Source organism: Bombina bombina, chromosome 6, assembly GCF_027579735.1.
Source record: "Bombina bombina isolate aBomBom1 chromosome 6, aBomBom1.pri, whole genome shotgun sequence".
Lineage (NCBI taxonomy): Eukaryota > Metazoa > Chordata > Amphibia > Anura > Bombinatoridae > Bombina > Bombina bombina.
The window spans coordinates 1,062,304,152-1,062,322,985 of NC_069504.1; the positions used below are offsets into that span (position 1 = coordinate 1,062,304,152).

Below are 18,834 nucleotides of genomic sequence, written 5' to 3' on the forward strand. Positions count from 1 at the left end.
AGTGTAGCAAGACACTTTACTGAGTATCATAACTCATCACCAAGTACCTTCAGGTTAATAGGAATTGACAAAGTTAGTCTGGGTACACGAGGAGGTGATGTCGACAATATCCTACTAAGACGAGAAAGTAGATGGATTTTTAATTTAGGTACCCTAGCCCAGAATGGTCTAAATGAGGAAAATAATCTGGGCCATTTTTTGTAAAGATAATTGATTGTTAAGTCCTTATATAATATATGACATATTTGGGAATAACAAATCATATTAATGTGGGGAGGGCAGGAGGATATCTGTGTAAATAGAATAAAATAAGAGTGGGGGAAAAACTCCTTAATGTATATAATTTAAATATAAGAATACTGTCACTTTAAGTGATCCGTGTATTGCCAAAGTTGCTAGGATGAATTACATATGAATCTTATCTGAGGACGTAGTATCTTAGCAAACATGTTAAGTGATATGGAATCTAACTTAATAAACAAGAGCGCATTAAACAAATAAATATATGGTTTATTTAAATGATGGATAAGCATTAGAAGCACATTTGTTTTGCATAGGAACTTATATTCACTGGCCTAATTTCCGGGGGCATTTGCACAAGGTTCCGCTTTAAATATGAAGCAGGAAACTGAACTACTTATACACATGCCCGGAAGAAGCCGCATATCTGGTGAAACGTACGTCGGCAATTGCAATAGCTCAGTCTGATACTGAGCTTGTCTTTGGGAGCAACTCTTTACGCAGCACTATTTGGAGCCATCTTTTCCTCAGTTTCCGGTCCAAACAGGAAGTACTTGGAGACGCATACGGAGGTGTAGAGGGAGACGCTGTTGAGACAGTGAAGTCTTATCTGAGCCACGGCTAGCGTGTACTGGGATTACCCGGTCTTCGGCTGTGAGCGCATGGTATATCAGCTCCTTCCAGGATCACCACCTACTTTGTTCTTGTTTGCCCTGGGATTACAATTATATCATTGCATCTGGATATCTGAGGAGTCCACGTATATCTGGAAACAGTGACAGTACACTGACTGAGTTATTCACAACACAGCGGAGGATAAGTATAATCTTTTATCAACTGTTCCCAAATATGAGCTGCATATCTATTATGATTTTGTGTTGTTTCCTCTAAACATAATTTTTCTGTTATTTGTTAGTTAGATATATCATATTTTAGATATCTACTAACATATATGTATTGTGTGACCACTGTGCACAGTAGGTAGTTTATATGACACTGTAAACTATATATTTACCAGTAAAACTTAATATTGGACTAAGAGTGCTGTTGTGAGGTATCTTTTTTGCTCTTGTGTTTTATTATACAAGTATCCCGTATGTTGAAACATTTTCCATAGAAAAATTTCCATCTTCTTATCCATCGGCTCTCTGAACGACGCTTAAGCTAATGACAGTAGGAAACCGAATAAAACAATCTTTTTATCACAAAAACCACACCTTTATACTCACAATGGCTGGGGCACTCACCATCTCCTAGACCCAGACAATACAGAGAAAAAAGCGTCTTTTCTGACAGCCAGCGGTCAGGAAAGAGGAAATTAAAAAGAGACCACTCCCGGTCACGTGGTGCGCAAGGCAGAACCGCCCCTGCTATGAGAAAAAACATAATTTATGTAAGAACTTACCTGATTAATTAATTTCTTTCATATTGGCAAGAGTCCATGAGCTAGTGATGTATGGGATATACAATCCTACCAGAAGGGGCAAAGTTTCCCAAACCTCAAAATGTCTATAAAAATACCACTCACCACACCCACAATTCAGTTTAATGAATAGCCAAGTAGTGGGGTGATAAAGAAAGGAGTAAAAAGCATCAACAAAGGAATTTGGAAATAATTGTGCTTTATACAAAAAAATCCTAACCACCATAAAAAGGGTGGGCCTCATGGACTCTTGCCAATATGAAAGAAATGAATTTATCAGGTAATTTCTTACATAAATTATGTTTTCTTTCATGTAATTGGCAAGAGTCCATCAGCTAGTGACGTATGGGATAGCAATACCCAAGATGTGGAACTTCACACAAGAGTCACTAGAGGGAGGGATAAAAATAAAAACAGCCATTTTTCGCTGAAAAAAAATAATCCACAACCCAAAATATAAGTTAATTCTCATGAAATGAAAAAACTTAAAACATAATCAGAAGAATAAAACTGAAACGGCTGCCTGAAGAACTTTTCTACCAAAAACTGCTTCTGAAGAAGCGAATACATCAAAACGGTAGAATTTAGTAAATGTATGCAAAGAAGACCAGGCTGCTGCTTTGCAAATCTGATCAACTGAAGCTTCATTCTTAAAAGCCCAAGAAGTGGAAACTGATCTAGTAGAATCAGCTGTAATTCTCTGAGGCGGGGCTTGACCCGACTCTAAATAAGCTTGATGAATCAAAAGCTTTAACCACGATGCCAAGGAAACGGCAGAAGCCTTCCAAAGAATGTAGAAAAAAGGTAATCCAAAGAACAAGGATCTCGGATAAAAAAACAAACTTTATTAGAGATTAAAACACATGGGTATCAGGATAGATAGATAGAAGAGCAAAGAGCCGGTCATACGCGTTTCGGCAAAACATAGCCGTAATCATAGACCATATGTGCTCACAGGCGATACATACTTTTATACCTAACACAGGTTACCCATTGGTTATCGGTATCCACCCGACAAGGCTAGTGGGCAAACAACCACAACTGAACCCATCCACAGTTGGGGACCAATCCGCTCACCTCTATAGATGTATAGCTGCTCAGGGGCAAAACACCTTTCCCCGAAGTATAAGCGGACTCTTCCCCTCGGCGTCTACAGCCAGCATGTACTCCTTCGGCACTTCCGGGTGACGTCAGACGCTGCATCAATACAGCTGATACATGTTGCGCTTCAGGTACAAACAGCCGTGTGCTGCAGGTATGTTCACTCTGCCAAATCTTTAGGGACCATACTCCAATGCTGGAAAAGACTTGTTCCAAATGTGGACAGGAGGGCTCCTCTCCCTCCCAAAAATGTAGAAAAAAGGAAATCCAAAGAACAAGGATCTTGGATAAAAAAACCAATAAACTTTATTAGAGATTAAAACACATGGGCATCAGGATAGCGTAGAAGAGCAAAGAGCCGGTCTTCCGTGTTTCGGCAAAACATAGCTGTAATCATAAACCATATGTGCTCACAGGTAATACATACTTTTATACCTGAACATGAACATTACATTTCATAAGGTATAGTAGAATGTATATTCATATTTCATGGGTAGAAGAAATCATGCTATATCATAAATTCACAAAAAGTCTATAAATAAATACAAAAACTCATGCTTAGTTTTCCCAAAAATTAATAAGGTCATTTTCAGAATTAAACCCCTCAGGCCTGAGTGTGCACAATTTGTGAATCCAATAGACTTCCTGTCTAGCCAAAATAGGCCATTTATCTCCACCTCTGGGAGGACATTTAATGATTTCTATGGCATTCCATTCAAAGTTGCACACATTGCCATGATGGACATCAATGAAATGACTTGTAAGATCCGAACAGTGGTTTTTGTTCCTGATGTACCCTAGGTGTTCACATATACGAGTACGAACATCACGGGTAGTCATACCCACGTACTGTAATTTGTGACACGTGCAACCTATAAGGTAGATCACGAACATGGAAGAACAATTGATACAACCTCAAGTTTCAAACACCTGATCAGTAACATATGAGCTAAAGGAGCTACCTAGTTTGACATGCTCACAGGCTTTACAGTTTTTCCCACATCTATACGTTCCATTGTGTCTTAACCAGGAACTCTGGCTAACAGGTCTACGCAGCTGACTGGGTGAAATCAAATTACCAAGTGTTAGATTTCTCCTGTAGTTAAACCTACATCCATGTTTGACCACATCCTTACGTAGATCATCCCCATATAGAATGGGTAAATACTTCTTAACTATATTACAAATTTGGTAATATTGATTTGAATACCTAGTAATGAAGTTAGGTTTGTTGCCAAATCCATCTTTGTGACTAGCTGGTCTATGTCTCCCCTGGAGGAGGCATCTCCTATCACTTTTTGCTACATATTCTTGTGTTTGATAGATCACTCTATCACAGTAGCCATGTTTGCGTAGTCTTAGGCCCAAATTTGCACATTCAGTTTTAAATACATTTTCATTAGAGCATATTCTTCTAGTCCTGAGGTACTGACCCTTGGCTATACCCTGAAACACATGCTTTGGATGGGAACTAGATGAGTGGAGTATGGAATTTCCAGCTATAGATTTACTAAATAGTTGTGTTTCAATTTTCCCAGAGTCCAAATCCATCACCAGTTCCACATCCAAAAAATGTATTTTCCTCTGCTGCCATTCATAGGTGAACTGAATATCAGGGATACAGGAGTTTTGATATTCGACAAAACCTTTAGCCTCAAAAGAAGTGAATTTCCTAATAAAAATAAGATTGTCTATGAATCTCTTGTAGCAAATAACCCCACGAGAGGATTCAATATGTCCAAGAAGGTATTTATACTCGAACCAGCCCATAAATAAATTCGCATATGAGGGGGCAAATTTTGCCCCCATGGCTGTACCTCTCAATTGGACATAATATGATCCCTCAAACAAGAAGTAATTACGCTCCAAAAGAAAATGAATAGATCTAATGATAAATTCCTTAGTCTCATTGGAATAATCAGTAAGCAAGTTGAGAAAAAAGGCAACAGCTTCCAGGCCCAAAACATGAGGTATAGACGTGTATAAGGCTACCACGTCTACTGTCAGCCAACTCATATTTTCCACCACTTGCACAGATTCCATGATATTCAATAAGTGAGTAGCATCCCGTAGGAAGCTAGGAAGAGACATGACCAAAGGCTGCAGGATGCTGTCGATCCATTCTGACAGGTGTTCAAATAAAGAACCAATCCCTGCAACAATGGGTAGTCCCTTAATGTTCTCTAAACCCTTGTGGGTTTTGGGCAAGTGGTGGAAAATAGGAGTAATAGGATTAGATACATATAAAAAATCAAAAGTATCATTATCAATGATGCCAAGATGCAAACCATCATCTAATAGGTCTCTAAGTTCTGTCTGGAAACAATTTGTTGGATTTCTACTAAGTATCCTATAAGAGGATAAATCACTGAGTTGATGTTCAGCCTCCAATATGTACATCTTTCTATCCATCACAACTATATTCCCTCCCTTGTCTGAATTTTTTACCACTATGGACAAATTATTCTGAAGTGAGGTAATGGCCTCCTTTTCTTTGAGTGTCAAATTAGAATACTGCTCTCCAGTGGAGCTATCCAAACATTTTAGATCCTCAAGAACTCTCTTATGGAAGTTTTCAAGTGCCTTACCCCTTGATTGAACTGGATAGAATCTCGATCTATTTTTAAATTTAGGGGGGCATTGAGACAGAGATAGGGAATCTGCAACCTGGTCTGACTCCAAATTTTGGAGTGAGGTCAAATCACACATATCCCTAAATTGAAAGAGAACCAATATGAGGGGAACCACCATCACATTCAACATGAAGAGAGTCATTAACTAGTTCCTTATCGCTGTAGTGTCTACGAAGGGTAAGGTTCCGTATAAACCTATTTAAATCCAAAATGGTCTGGAAAAAATCAAATTTCTTAGTGGGGCAAAAACCCAATCCTTTGTTAAGTACCTTAAGTTCAAACTCAGTTAGAATATGTGAAGAAACATTAATTACCAAATTATCACTTATTTCTTGGTTAGCTCCCTGAGAGCATATCTGTTCATTCCTCTCTGGTTCCCTGCATTCTCTGTCCCTCCCCCTCCTTTGGTCTTCAGGACAGACCGAAAAACCTTACCCAAAGGGGGTCCCACACTGGTACTATTAGGGATGCTTTCTTGGGTCAGATTAGGGTTAATACTGAGTGGTTGTTTAAACTGATTACTGCTATTATCAACATTGGTACTGGTGTTAGCATTATTAGGTATTGTACCTGTAGAAATTGCAGGTTTAACGATCTCAATATGTGCAGTGGTCTTAAAATTCCTCTCTTTCTGTGTAGTGTTAGTACCTTCCTGTTGTCTGTCTCCTAAGCTCTTTCTATCAATTTCACTATAGGAGCTTATAAAATCACCTTCACTTTCAGAATTAGAACCCTCCTCATAGGAAGTGGAGAAATTAGATAAAGAATTCTCATCCGTACCTGCATTTCCATTTTCTTTAAAGGACACTTTTTTCTTATTCTTTCTCCTCCACTTCCTATGCTTGTTACCTTTATTGCCTTCACTTCCAATGGTATCATGTTCACTATCATCCCTCTGATTACAAACCAAAGCTCTGCGTCTATGTACTCTATACCATAAAAAGACACTCCCTGTGGAGTAATCCTTCTGGTCACGTAAAAAATTTACATGTTTAGCCTGTATAATTTCATTTTTGTTAGTTTTAATTACCTCCTGTAGCATTTTGTCATATTCACCATACCCTGCATCTAATTGATGGCCATTTAACTCCTGTTGCAATGATACAATCTCATTCCTAACGGCAACCAGTTGTTCAGATTTAAATTTTACTAACATTACCATAAGCCTAATTGAGCACTCTGAAAGAATACTGTTCCATTCATTAATAAAATCTTGATCATGGACCTTAAATGTGGAAAATGTCTTAACCCTTAAACTCCAAAACCCACAAGACCCTAAACTCTTGCCCAAAACCCACAAGAGTTTAGAGAACATTAAGGGACGACCCATTGTTGCAGGGATTGGTTCTTTATTTGAACACCTGTCAGAATGGATCGACAGCATCCTGCAGCCTTTGGTCATGTCTCTTCCTAGCTTCCTACGGGATACTACTCACTTATTGACTATCGTGGAATCTGTGCATACGAGTTGGCTGACAGTAGACGTGGTAGCCTTATACACGTCTATACCTCATGTTTTGGGCCTGGAAGCTGTTGCCTTTTTTCTCAACTTGTTTACTGATTATTCCAATGAGACTAAGGAATTTATCATTAGATCTATTCGTTTTCTTTTGGAGCGTAATTACTTCTTGTTTGAGGGATCGTATTATGTCCAATTGAGAGGTACAGCCATGGGGGCAAAATTTGCCTCCTCATATGCGAATTTATTTATGGGCTGGTTAGAGTATAAATACCTTCTTGGACATGATATTGAATCCTCTCATGTGGTTATTTGCTACAAGAGATTCATAGACTATCTTATTTTTATTACGAAATTCACTTCTTTTGAGGCTGAAGGTTTTGTCGAATATCAAAACTCCTGTATCCCTGATATTCAGTTCACCTATGAATGGCAGCAGAAGAAAATACATTTTTTGGATGTGGAACTGGTGATGGATTTGGACTCTGGGAAAACTGAAACACAACTATTTCGTAAACCTATAGCTGGAAATTCCATACTCCACTCATATAGTTCCCACCCAAAACATGTGTTTCAGGGTATAGCCAAGGGTTAGTACCTCAGGACTAGAAGAATATGCTCTAATGAAAATGTATTTAAATCTGAATGTGCAAATTTGGGCCTAAGACTACACAAACATGGCTACTGTGATAGAGTGATCTATCAAGCACAAGAATATGCAGCAAAAAGTGATAGGAGATGCCTCCTCCAGGGGAGACATAGACCTGCTAGTCACAAAGATGGATTTGGCAACAAACCTAACTTCATTACTAGGTATTCAAATCAATATTACCAAATTTGTAATATAGTTAAGAAGTATTTACCCATTCTATATGGGGATGATCTACTTAAGGATGTGGTCAAACATGGATGTAAGTTTACCTACAGGAGAAATCTAACACTTGGTAATTTAATTTCACCCAGTCAGCTGCGTAGACCTGTTAGCTAGAGTTCCTGGTTAAGACACAATGGAATGTATAGATGTGGGAAAAACGGTAACGCCTGTGAGCATGTCAAACTAGGTAGCTCCTTTAGCTCATATGTTACTGATCAGGTGTTTGAAACTAGAGGTTGTATTAATTGTTCTTCCATGTTCGTGATCTACCTTATAGGTTGCACATGTCACAAATTACAGTACGTGGGTATGACTACCCGTGATGTTCGTACTCGTATACGTGAACACCTAGGGTACATCAGGAACAAAAACCACTGTTCGGATCTTGCAAGTCATTTCATTGATGTCCATCATGGCAATGTGTGCAACTTTGAATGGAATGCCATAGAAATCATTAAATGTCCTCCCAGAGGTGGAGATAAATGGCCTATTTTGGCTAGACAGGAGGTCTATTGGATTCACAAATTGTGCACACTCAGGCCTGAGGGGTTTAATTCTGAAAATGACCTTATTAATTTTTGGGAAAACTAAGCATGAGTTTTTGTATTTATTTATAGACTTTTTGTGAATTTATGATATAGCATGATTTATTCTACCCATGAAATATGAATATACATTCTACTATACCTTATGAAATTTAATGATCATGTTAATTTATTTTTTCCAATTGAATGAACTAACATGTATGTGAGGTAAAGGTGTCTTTTGGGATAGGAGCTACATGTATATATTCATTGATTTTTGTTTTGAAATTATTGTGTATTTATGAATTTAGTTGAATTGTCTATCGTATTTACTTTTCTTATCATTTGCTTTTTTCTAATTTGACATCTTTATATGAATTTCCCATTTATTAACTATTTCTTCTTTGTATATATGTATTTATTTATTTTATTTACCTATGTATCCATATGTAGCCATTAATGAAATAGCTTAACTTTGTATCCTTATGATTAATATGTCTGTGTGTTGTTCCCTTTAAATATAGGAATTTGTGTTTAGAGGGCGTGGCATTTTAACCAATGGGTAACCTGTGTTAGGTATAAAAGTATGTATCACCTGTGAGCACATATGGTCTATGATTACGGCTATGTTTTGCCGAAACACGGAAGACCGGCTCTTTGCTCTTCTATGCTATCCTGATGCCCATGTGTTTTAATCTCTAATAAAGTTTATTGTTTTTTTTATCCAAGATCCTTGTTCTTTGAATTTCCTTTTTTCTACATTTTTGGGAGGGAGAGGAGCCCTCCTGTCCGCATTTGCAACAAGTCTTTTCCAGCATTTGGAGTATGGTCCCTAAAGATTTGGCAGAGTGAACATACCTGCAGCACATGGCTGTTTGTACCTGAAGCGCAACATGTATCATCTGTATTGATGCAGCGTCTGACGTCAACCGGAAGTGCCGAAGGAGTACATGCTGGCTGTAGACGCCGAGGGGAAAAGTCCGCTTATTCTTCGGGGAAAGGTGTTTTGCCCCTGAGCAGCTATACATCTATAGAGGTGAGCGGATTGGTCCCCAACTGTGGATGGGTTCAGTTGTGGTTGTTTGCCCACTAGCCTTGTCGGGTGGATACCGGAGAGCCTTCCTTGGAGTGGTGAGTCAGAATTTGTCTTGACGCTTCCGTCTGATTTGCTGTGAACTCTACATGGTTTCCCTATTATCTGCTACATAGTATATCTGGGACATATTTATATCCGGTTGCTTACTCTTACACATAGACTTTGCACATATATTTTTTTCTCACATCCAAAGAATGTAAGGATTTCTCCAAAGAATTCTTAGGATTAGGACACAAGGAAGGGACAACAATTTCTCTATTAATGTTGTTAGACTTCACAACCTTAGGTAAGAATTTAAATGAAGTCCGCAAAACCGCCTTATCCTAAGGAAAAATCATAAAAGGAGATTCACAAGAAAGAGCAGATAATTCAGAAACTCTTCTAGCAGAAGAGATGGCCAAAAGGAACAACACTTTCCAAGAAAGTAGTTTAATGTGCAAAGAATGCATAGGCTCAAATAGAGGAGCCTGTAAAGCCTTCAAAACCAAATTAAGACTCCAAGGAGGAGAGATTGATTTAATGACAGGCTTGATACGAACCAAAGCCTGTACAAAATCTTTCTGTGCAATAAGACAGAAAGAGCAGAGATTTGTCCCTTCAAGGAACTTGCAGACAAACCCTTATTCAAACCATCTTGACGAAACTGTAAAATTCTAGGAATTCTGAAAGAATGCCAAGCGAATTTATGAGAAGAACACCATGAAATGTAAGTCTTCCAAACTCGATAATAAATCTTTCTAGAAACAGATTTATGAGCCTGTAACATAGTATTAATCACTAAGCCAGAGAAACCTCTATGACTAAGCACTAGGCATTCAATTTCCATACCTTCAAATTTAATGATTTGAGATCCTGATGGAAAAACGGACCTTGAGACAAAAGGTCCGGCCTTAATGGAAGAGGCCAAGGTTGGCAACTGGACATCCGAACAAGATCCACATACCAAAACCTGTGAGGCCATGCTGGAGCCACCAGCAATAGAAACGACTGTTCCATGATGATTTTGGAGATCACTCTTGGAAGAAGAACTAGAGACGTTCCAAAATATTGATTGGTAATTTCGCCTCTTGAGATTTTCAAACCCCTTGTGCTGTCAGAGATCCCCAAACAGCTCCCCAACCTGAAAGACTTGCATCTGTTGTGATCACAGTCCAGGTTGGACAAACCAAAGAGGCCCCTAGAACTACACAATGATGATCTAACCACCAAGTCAGATATAGTCGAATATTGGGATTTAAGGATATTAATTGTGATATCCTTGTATAATCCCTGCACCACTGATTCAGCATACAAAGCTGGAGAGGTCTAATATGAAAACGAGCAAAGGGGAACGCGTCCGATGCTGCAGTCATGAGACCTAAAACGTCCATGCACATAGCTACTGAAGGGAATGATTGAGACTGAAGGTTCCGACAAGCTGAAACCAATTTTAATCGTCTCTTGTCTGTTAGAGACAGAGTCATGGACACTGAATCTATCTGGAAACCTAAAAAGGTGACCCTTGCCTGAGGAATCAAGGAATTTTTTGGTAAATTGATCCTCCAACCATGTCTTTGAAGAAACAACACTAGTTGATTCATGTGAGATTCTGAAGAATGTAAAGACTGAGCTAGTACCAAGATATCGTCCAAATAAGGAAACACCGCAAAACCCCGTTCTCTGATTACAGAGAGTAGGGCACCGAGAACCTTCAAAAAGATTCTTGGAGCTGTCACTAGGCCAAAAGGAAGAGCGACAAATTGGTAATGCTTGTCTAGAAAAGAGAATCTCAGAAACTGATAATGATCTGGATGAATCGGAATATGAAGATATGCATCCTGTAAGTCTATTGTGGACATATAATGCCTTTGCTGAACAAAAGGCAGCATAGTCCTTATAGTCACCATTTTGAAAGTTGGTACTGTTACATAACGATTCAAAATTTTCAGATCCAGAACTGGTCTGAATGAATTTTCTTTCTTTGGGACAATGAATAGATTTGAATAAAACCCCAGACCCTGTTCCTGAAACGGAACTGGCATGATTACCCCTGATAACTCCAGGTCTGAAACACACTTCAGGAAAGTCTGAGCCTTTATTGGGTTTGCTGGAATAAGTGAGAGAAAAATTCTTCTCACAGGCGGTCTTACTCTGAATCCTATTCTGTACCCCTGAGAGACAATACTCCATTGATTTTGAACCGAATTGGTCCAAACATCTTTGAAAAATCTTAATCTGCCCCCTACCAGATGAGCTGGAATGAGGGTCGCACCTTCATGCGGACTTGGGGGCTGGGTTTGATCTCTTAAATGGCTTGTATTTATTCCAATTTGAGGAAGGATTCCAAATGGAAACAGATTCCTTGGGGGAAGGACTAGATTTATGTTCCTTATTTTGTCGGTTAGAAGCTTTAGATTTACCCTTAGGTCTTTTATCCTGAGGCAAAAAACTCCCCCCCCCCCCCCCAGTAACAGTTGAAATGATTGAATTCAACTGAGAACCAAATAACTTATTACCTTGGAAAGAAAGAGATGGCAATCTGGACTTAGAAGTCATGTCAGCACAAGATTTAAGCCACAAAGCTCTTCTAACTAAAATAGCTAAAGACATAGATTTAACATCAATTTTGATTATATAAAAAATGGCATCACAAATAAAATTATTAGCATGTTGAATCAAGTTAACAATGCTAGACAATTCAGGATCCAATACTTGTTGTGCTAAAGTCTCCAACTAAAAAGTTGAAGCAGCTGCAACATTAGCCAAAGAAATTGCAGGCCTGAGAAGATGACCTGAATATAGATAGGCTTTCCTTAGATAAGATTCAAGTTTCCTATCTAAAGGATCTTTAAAAGAAGTACTATCTTCCGTAGGAATAGTAGCACGTTTAGCAAGAGTAGAGATAGCCCCATCAACTTTGGGGATCTCAAAACTCTAAAGTAACTGCTGGCAAAGGATACCATTTTTTAAAACTCGAAGAAGGAATAAAAGAAGTACCAGGCCTATTCCATTCCTTAGAAATCATATCAGAAATAGCATCAGGAACTGGAAAAACTTCTGGAGTAACCACAGGAGGTTTATAAACAGAATTTAAATGTTTACTAGTTTTAATATCAAGAGGATCGTTTCCTCCATATCCAATGTAATCAACACTTCTTTTAACAAAGAACGAATATACTCCATTTTAAATAAATAAGAAGAAGATTTGTCAGTGTCAATATCTGAGGTAGGATCTTCTGAACCAGATAGATCCTCATCAGAGCAGGATAATTCAGCATGTTGCTGGTCATTTGAAATTTCATCAACTTTATGAGAAGTTTTAAAAGACCTTTTACGTTTATTAGAAGGCAGACAAAGCCTTCTGAATAGAATCAGAAATAAATTCTTTAACATTTACAGGTATTTCTTGTGCATTAGATGTTGAAGGAACAGCAACAGGTAATGAACTACTACTGATGGATACATTCTCTGCATGTAAAAGTTTATCATGACAACTATTACAAACCACAGCTGGAGAAATAACCTCCAGAAGTTTACAAGAATTGCACTTAGCTTTGGTAGAACTGTTATCAGTCAGCAGGGTTCCAACAGTGATTTCTGAGACAGGATCAGATTCAGAGATCTTGCAAATGTATGAGAAAAAAACATATAAAGCAAAATTATCAATTTCCTTATATGGCAGTTTCAGGAATGGGAAAAAAATGCTAACAGCATAGCCCTCTGAAAAAAGGCAAGAGGCATATAGGAATGGGTTCTTAATTTGGCGCCAAGTATGACGCACACAAACAGAAAAATATTTTTTGGCGCCAATAACGTCCGGAAATGACACACTTGCGTCACAGATGAAGCAACCTTGTGAAAGACTCGGCGTCAACTAAGACTCCAGAAATTACGAATTTGCGTCAACGAACGTAACTTTGCGCCAAGAATGACGCAATAAACTTTGGCATTTTGCGCCCTCACGAGCCTAATTCTGCCCGCGAATTTAAAAGACAGTCAATTAAAAAAAGACTAAACCCCAGGTAAGAAATTTTCCTAAAAAATGCATTTCCCAGATATAAAACTGACAGTCTGCAAAAGGAAATATACTGAAAACCTGAATCTGACAAATATAAGTACAATACATATATTTAGAACTTTATTTATATAAAGTGCCAAACCATAGCTGAGAGTGTCTTAAGTAATGAAAACATACTTACCAAAAGACACCCATCCACATATAGCAGATAGCCAAACCATTACTGAAACAGTTATCAGTAGAGGTAATGGAATATGAGAGTATATCGTCGATCTGAAAAGGGAGGTAGGAGATGAATCTCTACGACCGATAACAGAGAACCTATGAAATAGATCCCTGTGAGGAAAAACATTGCATTCAATAGGTGATACTCCCTTCACATCCCTCTGACATTCACTGTACTCTGAGAGGAATCGGGCTTCAAAATGCTGAGAAGCGCATATCAACGTAGAAATCTTAGCACAAACTTACTTCACCACCTCCATAGGAGGCAAAGTTTGTAAAACTGATTTGTGGGTGTGGTGAGGGGTGTATTTATAGGCATTTTGAGGTTTGGGAAACTTTGCCCCTCCTGGTAGGATTGTATATCCCATACGTCACTAGCTCATGGACTCTTGCCAATTACATGAAAGAAAAGCGCACCAAGCTACAAGCTGCGTAGCGTTCAAAGTGAAAGTAAAAAACCTGTGTGTTCCAGCCACATAAACAGTCTATGAGCCCAATAAAATCTCTCACATAAAGCATCATAAAATCAAAGCATCACATTTGATTAATCCCCACTGTTAATAAATAAGCCTCCTCAGGAGATATTAACCCATGATTCAATTAAGATAAAAGCAGCCACACTGTGACCCTGACTTCTAGCTTTTTCAACATATGTAAAAATGTAAACGATCTTACCAGAATCCATGCTGTGGAACAGAAACACAGCCTCTCAAGTGTGACAGTCTTGTAGTATCGCTCCTGACATGGACTTGAGTGAAGAAAACAAGCAGGCAGTGAAACTCATCAACACTGACTGCTTAAGGAGCTGTTAGCAGGTAGTCTGGATGGGTTCGCAGAAAGACTCTACCTGCATCTCCAGACTAACTTTCGCCAATGCTCTCACTGAGAGGCTGACAAGACAAACTCCAGTCCCATATCGAAGGGCAGATACCCCTCCTAAGGAACTATTTTGAAATCCTGTGACAAAAGGCAAAGAATAATTAGGGATGGGGGAAGTGCGAGAGGTATTTAAGCCTTTGGTTAGGGTGTCTTAGCCTCCTCCTGGTGGCCAGGTTCAGTTTTTCCAAACAGTAAGGAATGATGCCATGGACTCCTTAAATTAAGAAGGAAAGGATCTTTTTTATTTTATTTTATTTACATATCAGCAATAATTCACAAAAGCAAAAATAGCATAAAAATCTCAGAATTAAACATTTAAGCAATTCAATAACATTTTATACTTTCATCAGTCAGTAAATAATTAATTGTTCTGCTGAAATTTTATCTTTTAATTAAACAACCTCAAGCCCCCCCATAAAAAAAAAAAAAAAAATTATAAAGGGAAGGGAAAACAAGGAAGGAAAAGAAGGGGAACGGGGTGGGGACAAGGAGAGGAACAAGAGGGACCTCCTCCCCCCCTCCCCCCGCTGGGGGCCGCAGTTCGAAGGACAGGGGGTGTAGTGAAGAGACCATAAAAGAGTTCAGATGAAGTTTCCTAAGTCATCTCAATCACTGGGTCGTTACCAGGCGCCCAGGAGCACCAGTTCTGAATTTCTAAATGGAAATATTAGATCATTCATCTCAACCTCAGGCATTGACTTTATAAAAGCTGACCATTTACCAAATAATTGTCTGATATCTTCGTCTATCTAGATTAGTGTCTCTTTGTTCTAGTAAACATTGTTTTTTCAGACAATTCTTGATCTCCGAGATAGATGGAGTTGCTCTCATTTTCCATTTTTTGAGGATAAGATATCTGGTCGCCAGAATAAGAGAGAAGTATGAATTTATCATGTGGATTATGATTCTCTGGGCCGAATATTATATAAGATTGTGTAAAGCCTAGAGGAGAGATTTTAAGGGTTTTATTAAGCCAGAACTCCAACTTCCACCAAAGGTGTCTTATTTTAGGGCAACTCCAGATCATGAGCATTAGATCAGCTGCAGGAAACAAGCATTTTGGGCATTTATTGAAGCTGAGATTACGGATTTTGTAACCCTTCTCGGGGGTAAAGTATGAGTTATGCAAAAATTTAACATGCATCTCTCGCCAGGTAGCTGAAAGAGTAGCCTGAGCCACTTTAGAGATTGAGGATTGAACAATTTTTATATCAATATTAGATTGTGGTAGCAATTTATTCCATAGAGAAGTAATTTTCCTTAGCTCTAATTCGCTTTTGCTAGATTTAATTAGCTGGTAGCACAGAGAGATGGACCTGATGCCATTTTTAAACAGAGTAACCCAGTTTTCCAGTTTGCCCAAGGTCCAGTTCCAACCGATCTCATTCGTTAGCTCGAGAAGAAGGTGTCTGCTTTGCAAATATGCAAAGAATTCCTTATTGTTAATTTGGAACTCTGTTTTTAATTCATCAAAAGATTTGACACATTTTCTCTCTGGGTTCCAAAGTTGTATCAGCCTATTCAGGCCTGAATTGTGCCACTTCTTTACAATTTAAAGATAGTAAACTACCCACTTTCCACCAGGCCTTCAATGGGTTAGAGAAAGATTTAAGTTTTTTTGATTTCGCCTGGTAGTTCTTTAGGTGGACAATGAATTAAAGCTAACGGCAGGTAGGGGTTGCTAATATTTTCCTACAGTGGATTGTTCGCAACGTAGTTACTATGAGAAATCCAATCGGCCACCACTCGAGTCAGGAAAGCATAGTTGTATGATCGGATATATGGCAGTGCAAAACCACCGCTGTCTTTCGGGAGGGAGAGTTTACTCAGCGATATTCTAGGTTTTTTCTCCTGCCATAGGAATTTACTAAGTGCACTGTTGAAACAGCGAATGTCCCTCTCTAGAAGAATTAATGGAATATTCTGTAGAAGATAAAAGAAGCTTTGGAAGCAAGACCATTTTAAATAGGGCAATCCGGCCAGAAATAGATAGTGGTAATGATTGCCAGTTTTTGAGTTTCTCCTTGATACTTGCTAAGATTGGAGTGAAATTAAGCTCGTACAGTTCCCTGGGCGAAGAGGGAATGAAGATACCTAAATATTTGAGGGATTCTCTAGCCACGGTAAAAGGGATGTCCAGAGAGGAATTATTATTTTGTCTAAGCCATAACAATTCTGATTTTGCTTCGTTGATCTTGTAGCCCGAAAAGGAGCCAAATCTAGCAGTGATGTCTAATAGTTTGGGAATACTAGTTTTAGTATCTGATAGATATAATAGTAGGTCATCAGCATAGAGAGCGATTTTTATGACCTGATTGCCCAGCTTGATTCCTGCTAATTGTTGTCTGACCATAATTGCCAAGGGTTCGATTGAGACGTCGAAGAGTAGGGGGGACAGAGGGCACCCCTGACGAGTTCCCCTTCCAAGGGTTATCTGTGATGATAAGGTATGATTAATGATCAGGCTAGTGTATGGTTCTTTATACAGATTCATGATAAAGTTAAGAAAGTTGCCCCTGAAGCCAAACTTAGCCAGAGAGGTAAAAAGATGATCAAAGTGAATAGAATCTAATGCTTTTTCTGCATCGATCGAAACAATAGCCAGATCTGGTGCACCTCGGTCGCCCCCACCCTCCGACGTCCCCATGGTCCTAAAATAATCTGTAATGACTATGGCCTCTCTGATTTTTGCTGAGGAGTTTCGATTATAAAGAAACCCAGCCTGATCTGAATGGATGATATTAGCTAGTGGTGCCTGAAGGCGCCTAGCAATAACGGAGCAGAAAATTTTATAATCTCCGTTTAAGAGAGCTATGGGTCTATATGATTCCTTGAGGGAGGAATCTTTCCCACCCTTCAAGATTAGAATGGTATTGGAGGCAGAGAAAGAAGTAGCTACTGGGTTACCTTTGACATACATGTTGTTGTATAAGTTATTGAGATAGGGAGTAATCTCGGAGCTCATGATTTTATAGAACTAATTCGGAAGGAAAGGATCTTTAAACAACTTTCCACTTTAGTTCTATTATCAAATTTGCTTTAGTCTCTTAGTATAATTTGTTGAATTAGCAATAATAGACTACTGAGAGGTAGCTGAACACACCAGGAGAGCCTAGGAAGATGCATATATGTCCAGCCACCAATCAACAGATAGCTCCCAGTTGAGCATTGCTGTTTCTGAGCCTACCTCGCTATGCTTTTCAACAAAGGGTACCAAGAGAACAAAGCAAATTAGATAAATAAATAAATTGGGTTTCATATCCCTTTAAGAAGTGAGGCACACTCGCAAAACCAAGCTTTACTGAATGACAACACATGCACAAATTGTGTGCACATTAAATCCCTGGTATAGAGTGGGCGGAAATGCTCTACACATCAATTTAACACAGCAAGATTTAGAATGTGAGCGGAATGTGAGCCAGTACACTATGATTTAAAGGGACATTAAACTGCTGGGTACATCTACAGTTGCATGACTACCGCTTATCTTGCTATTGTGTTTCCTATTGTGCTGCAACGCTCTTTAAAGCTGTTCTCTAATTTAAACACTTTAAAAATGTTGGTTAGTAAAGTTCTGCATCGTCACACTGGGCGCCACCATCTTGAAATTTAAATGGTTGTCTTAAATAACATAAAAGTGGCCAAGTCACTTGTATATATTTATGCATCTCTTTTGCTTTTAGGATGCTGTGCAATTATTGGGTTTAGACTGTAGTGGGAAGAGAGTTGGGGCATCTTATTCCCAGCAGCACATTATCAGTGCAATTCCTTGAGCCTGCTCTGAAGAGGTTTTTTTTTTGTCAATTCTACATTCAAAACTACAGAGCTGTTTTGCTTGACATTTGGTTTAGACCTAGAGGGGGAGCTCATGAGCATTAGGGGCCTATGACTATCTTTCCAATTTTACCTCTTAATGTTCATACAGTTTTTTTTCCCCCCAACTAGCTTTATTTGTACATGGTTAATGTTAGTTATTCTTAAGATTATATAATTAAAGTTTATGTATAGATCAAGGGAAGAAGTAAATGAAAATAGAATATAAAAAAATACAGGTTAGTTGGCTAATATTTTTTCACATTAATAAAACCATTTATGTGCATGAGTATAAACCGTACTTGTCTTTAAAGAGATATAAGTGCAATACGTAATTATATGCAAGCAATGGTGCCATCAGAAAATGTTATAACTATGTATTTAACGCCTGCAAAGGAGCAGCAGTGCACTCTGGGAGCTAGCTGCTAATTGCATATTCTCCTCTCGTCATTGGTTCACCAGGGTTCGGCTTGCTTCCTAAACTAGAGTCGACTTCTGACTTTAACGGTATGTTTAACCCTTTTTCATGTGTTAAACATAGCGATATGCAAGTAACAGTGCAATGATAAA

At 38.6% G+C, this 18,834-nt stretch overlaps 1 protein-coding gene across 1 annotated transcript in view; it reads right to left on the reverse strand.

Annotated features, from left to right (window-relative positions):
• Window positions 1–18,834, reverse strand: part of BCL2L14 (BCL2 like 14) — a 352,635-nt gene that overhangs the window by 28,608 nt on the left and 305,193 nt on the right. The window lies entirely within an intron of this gene.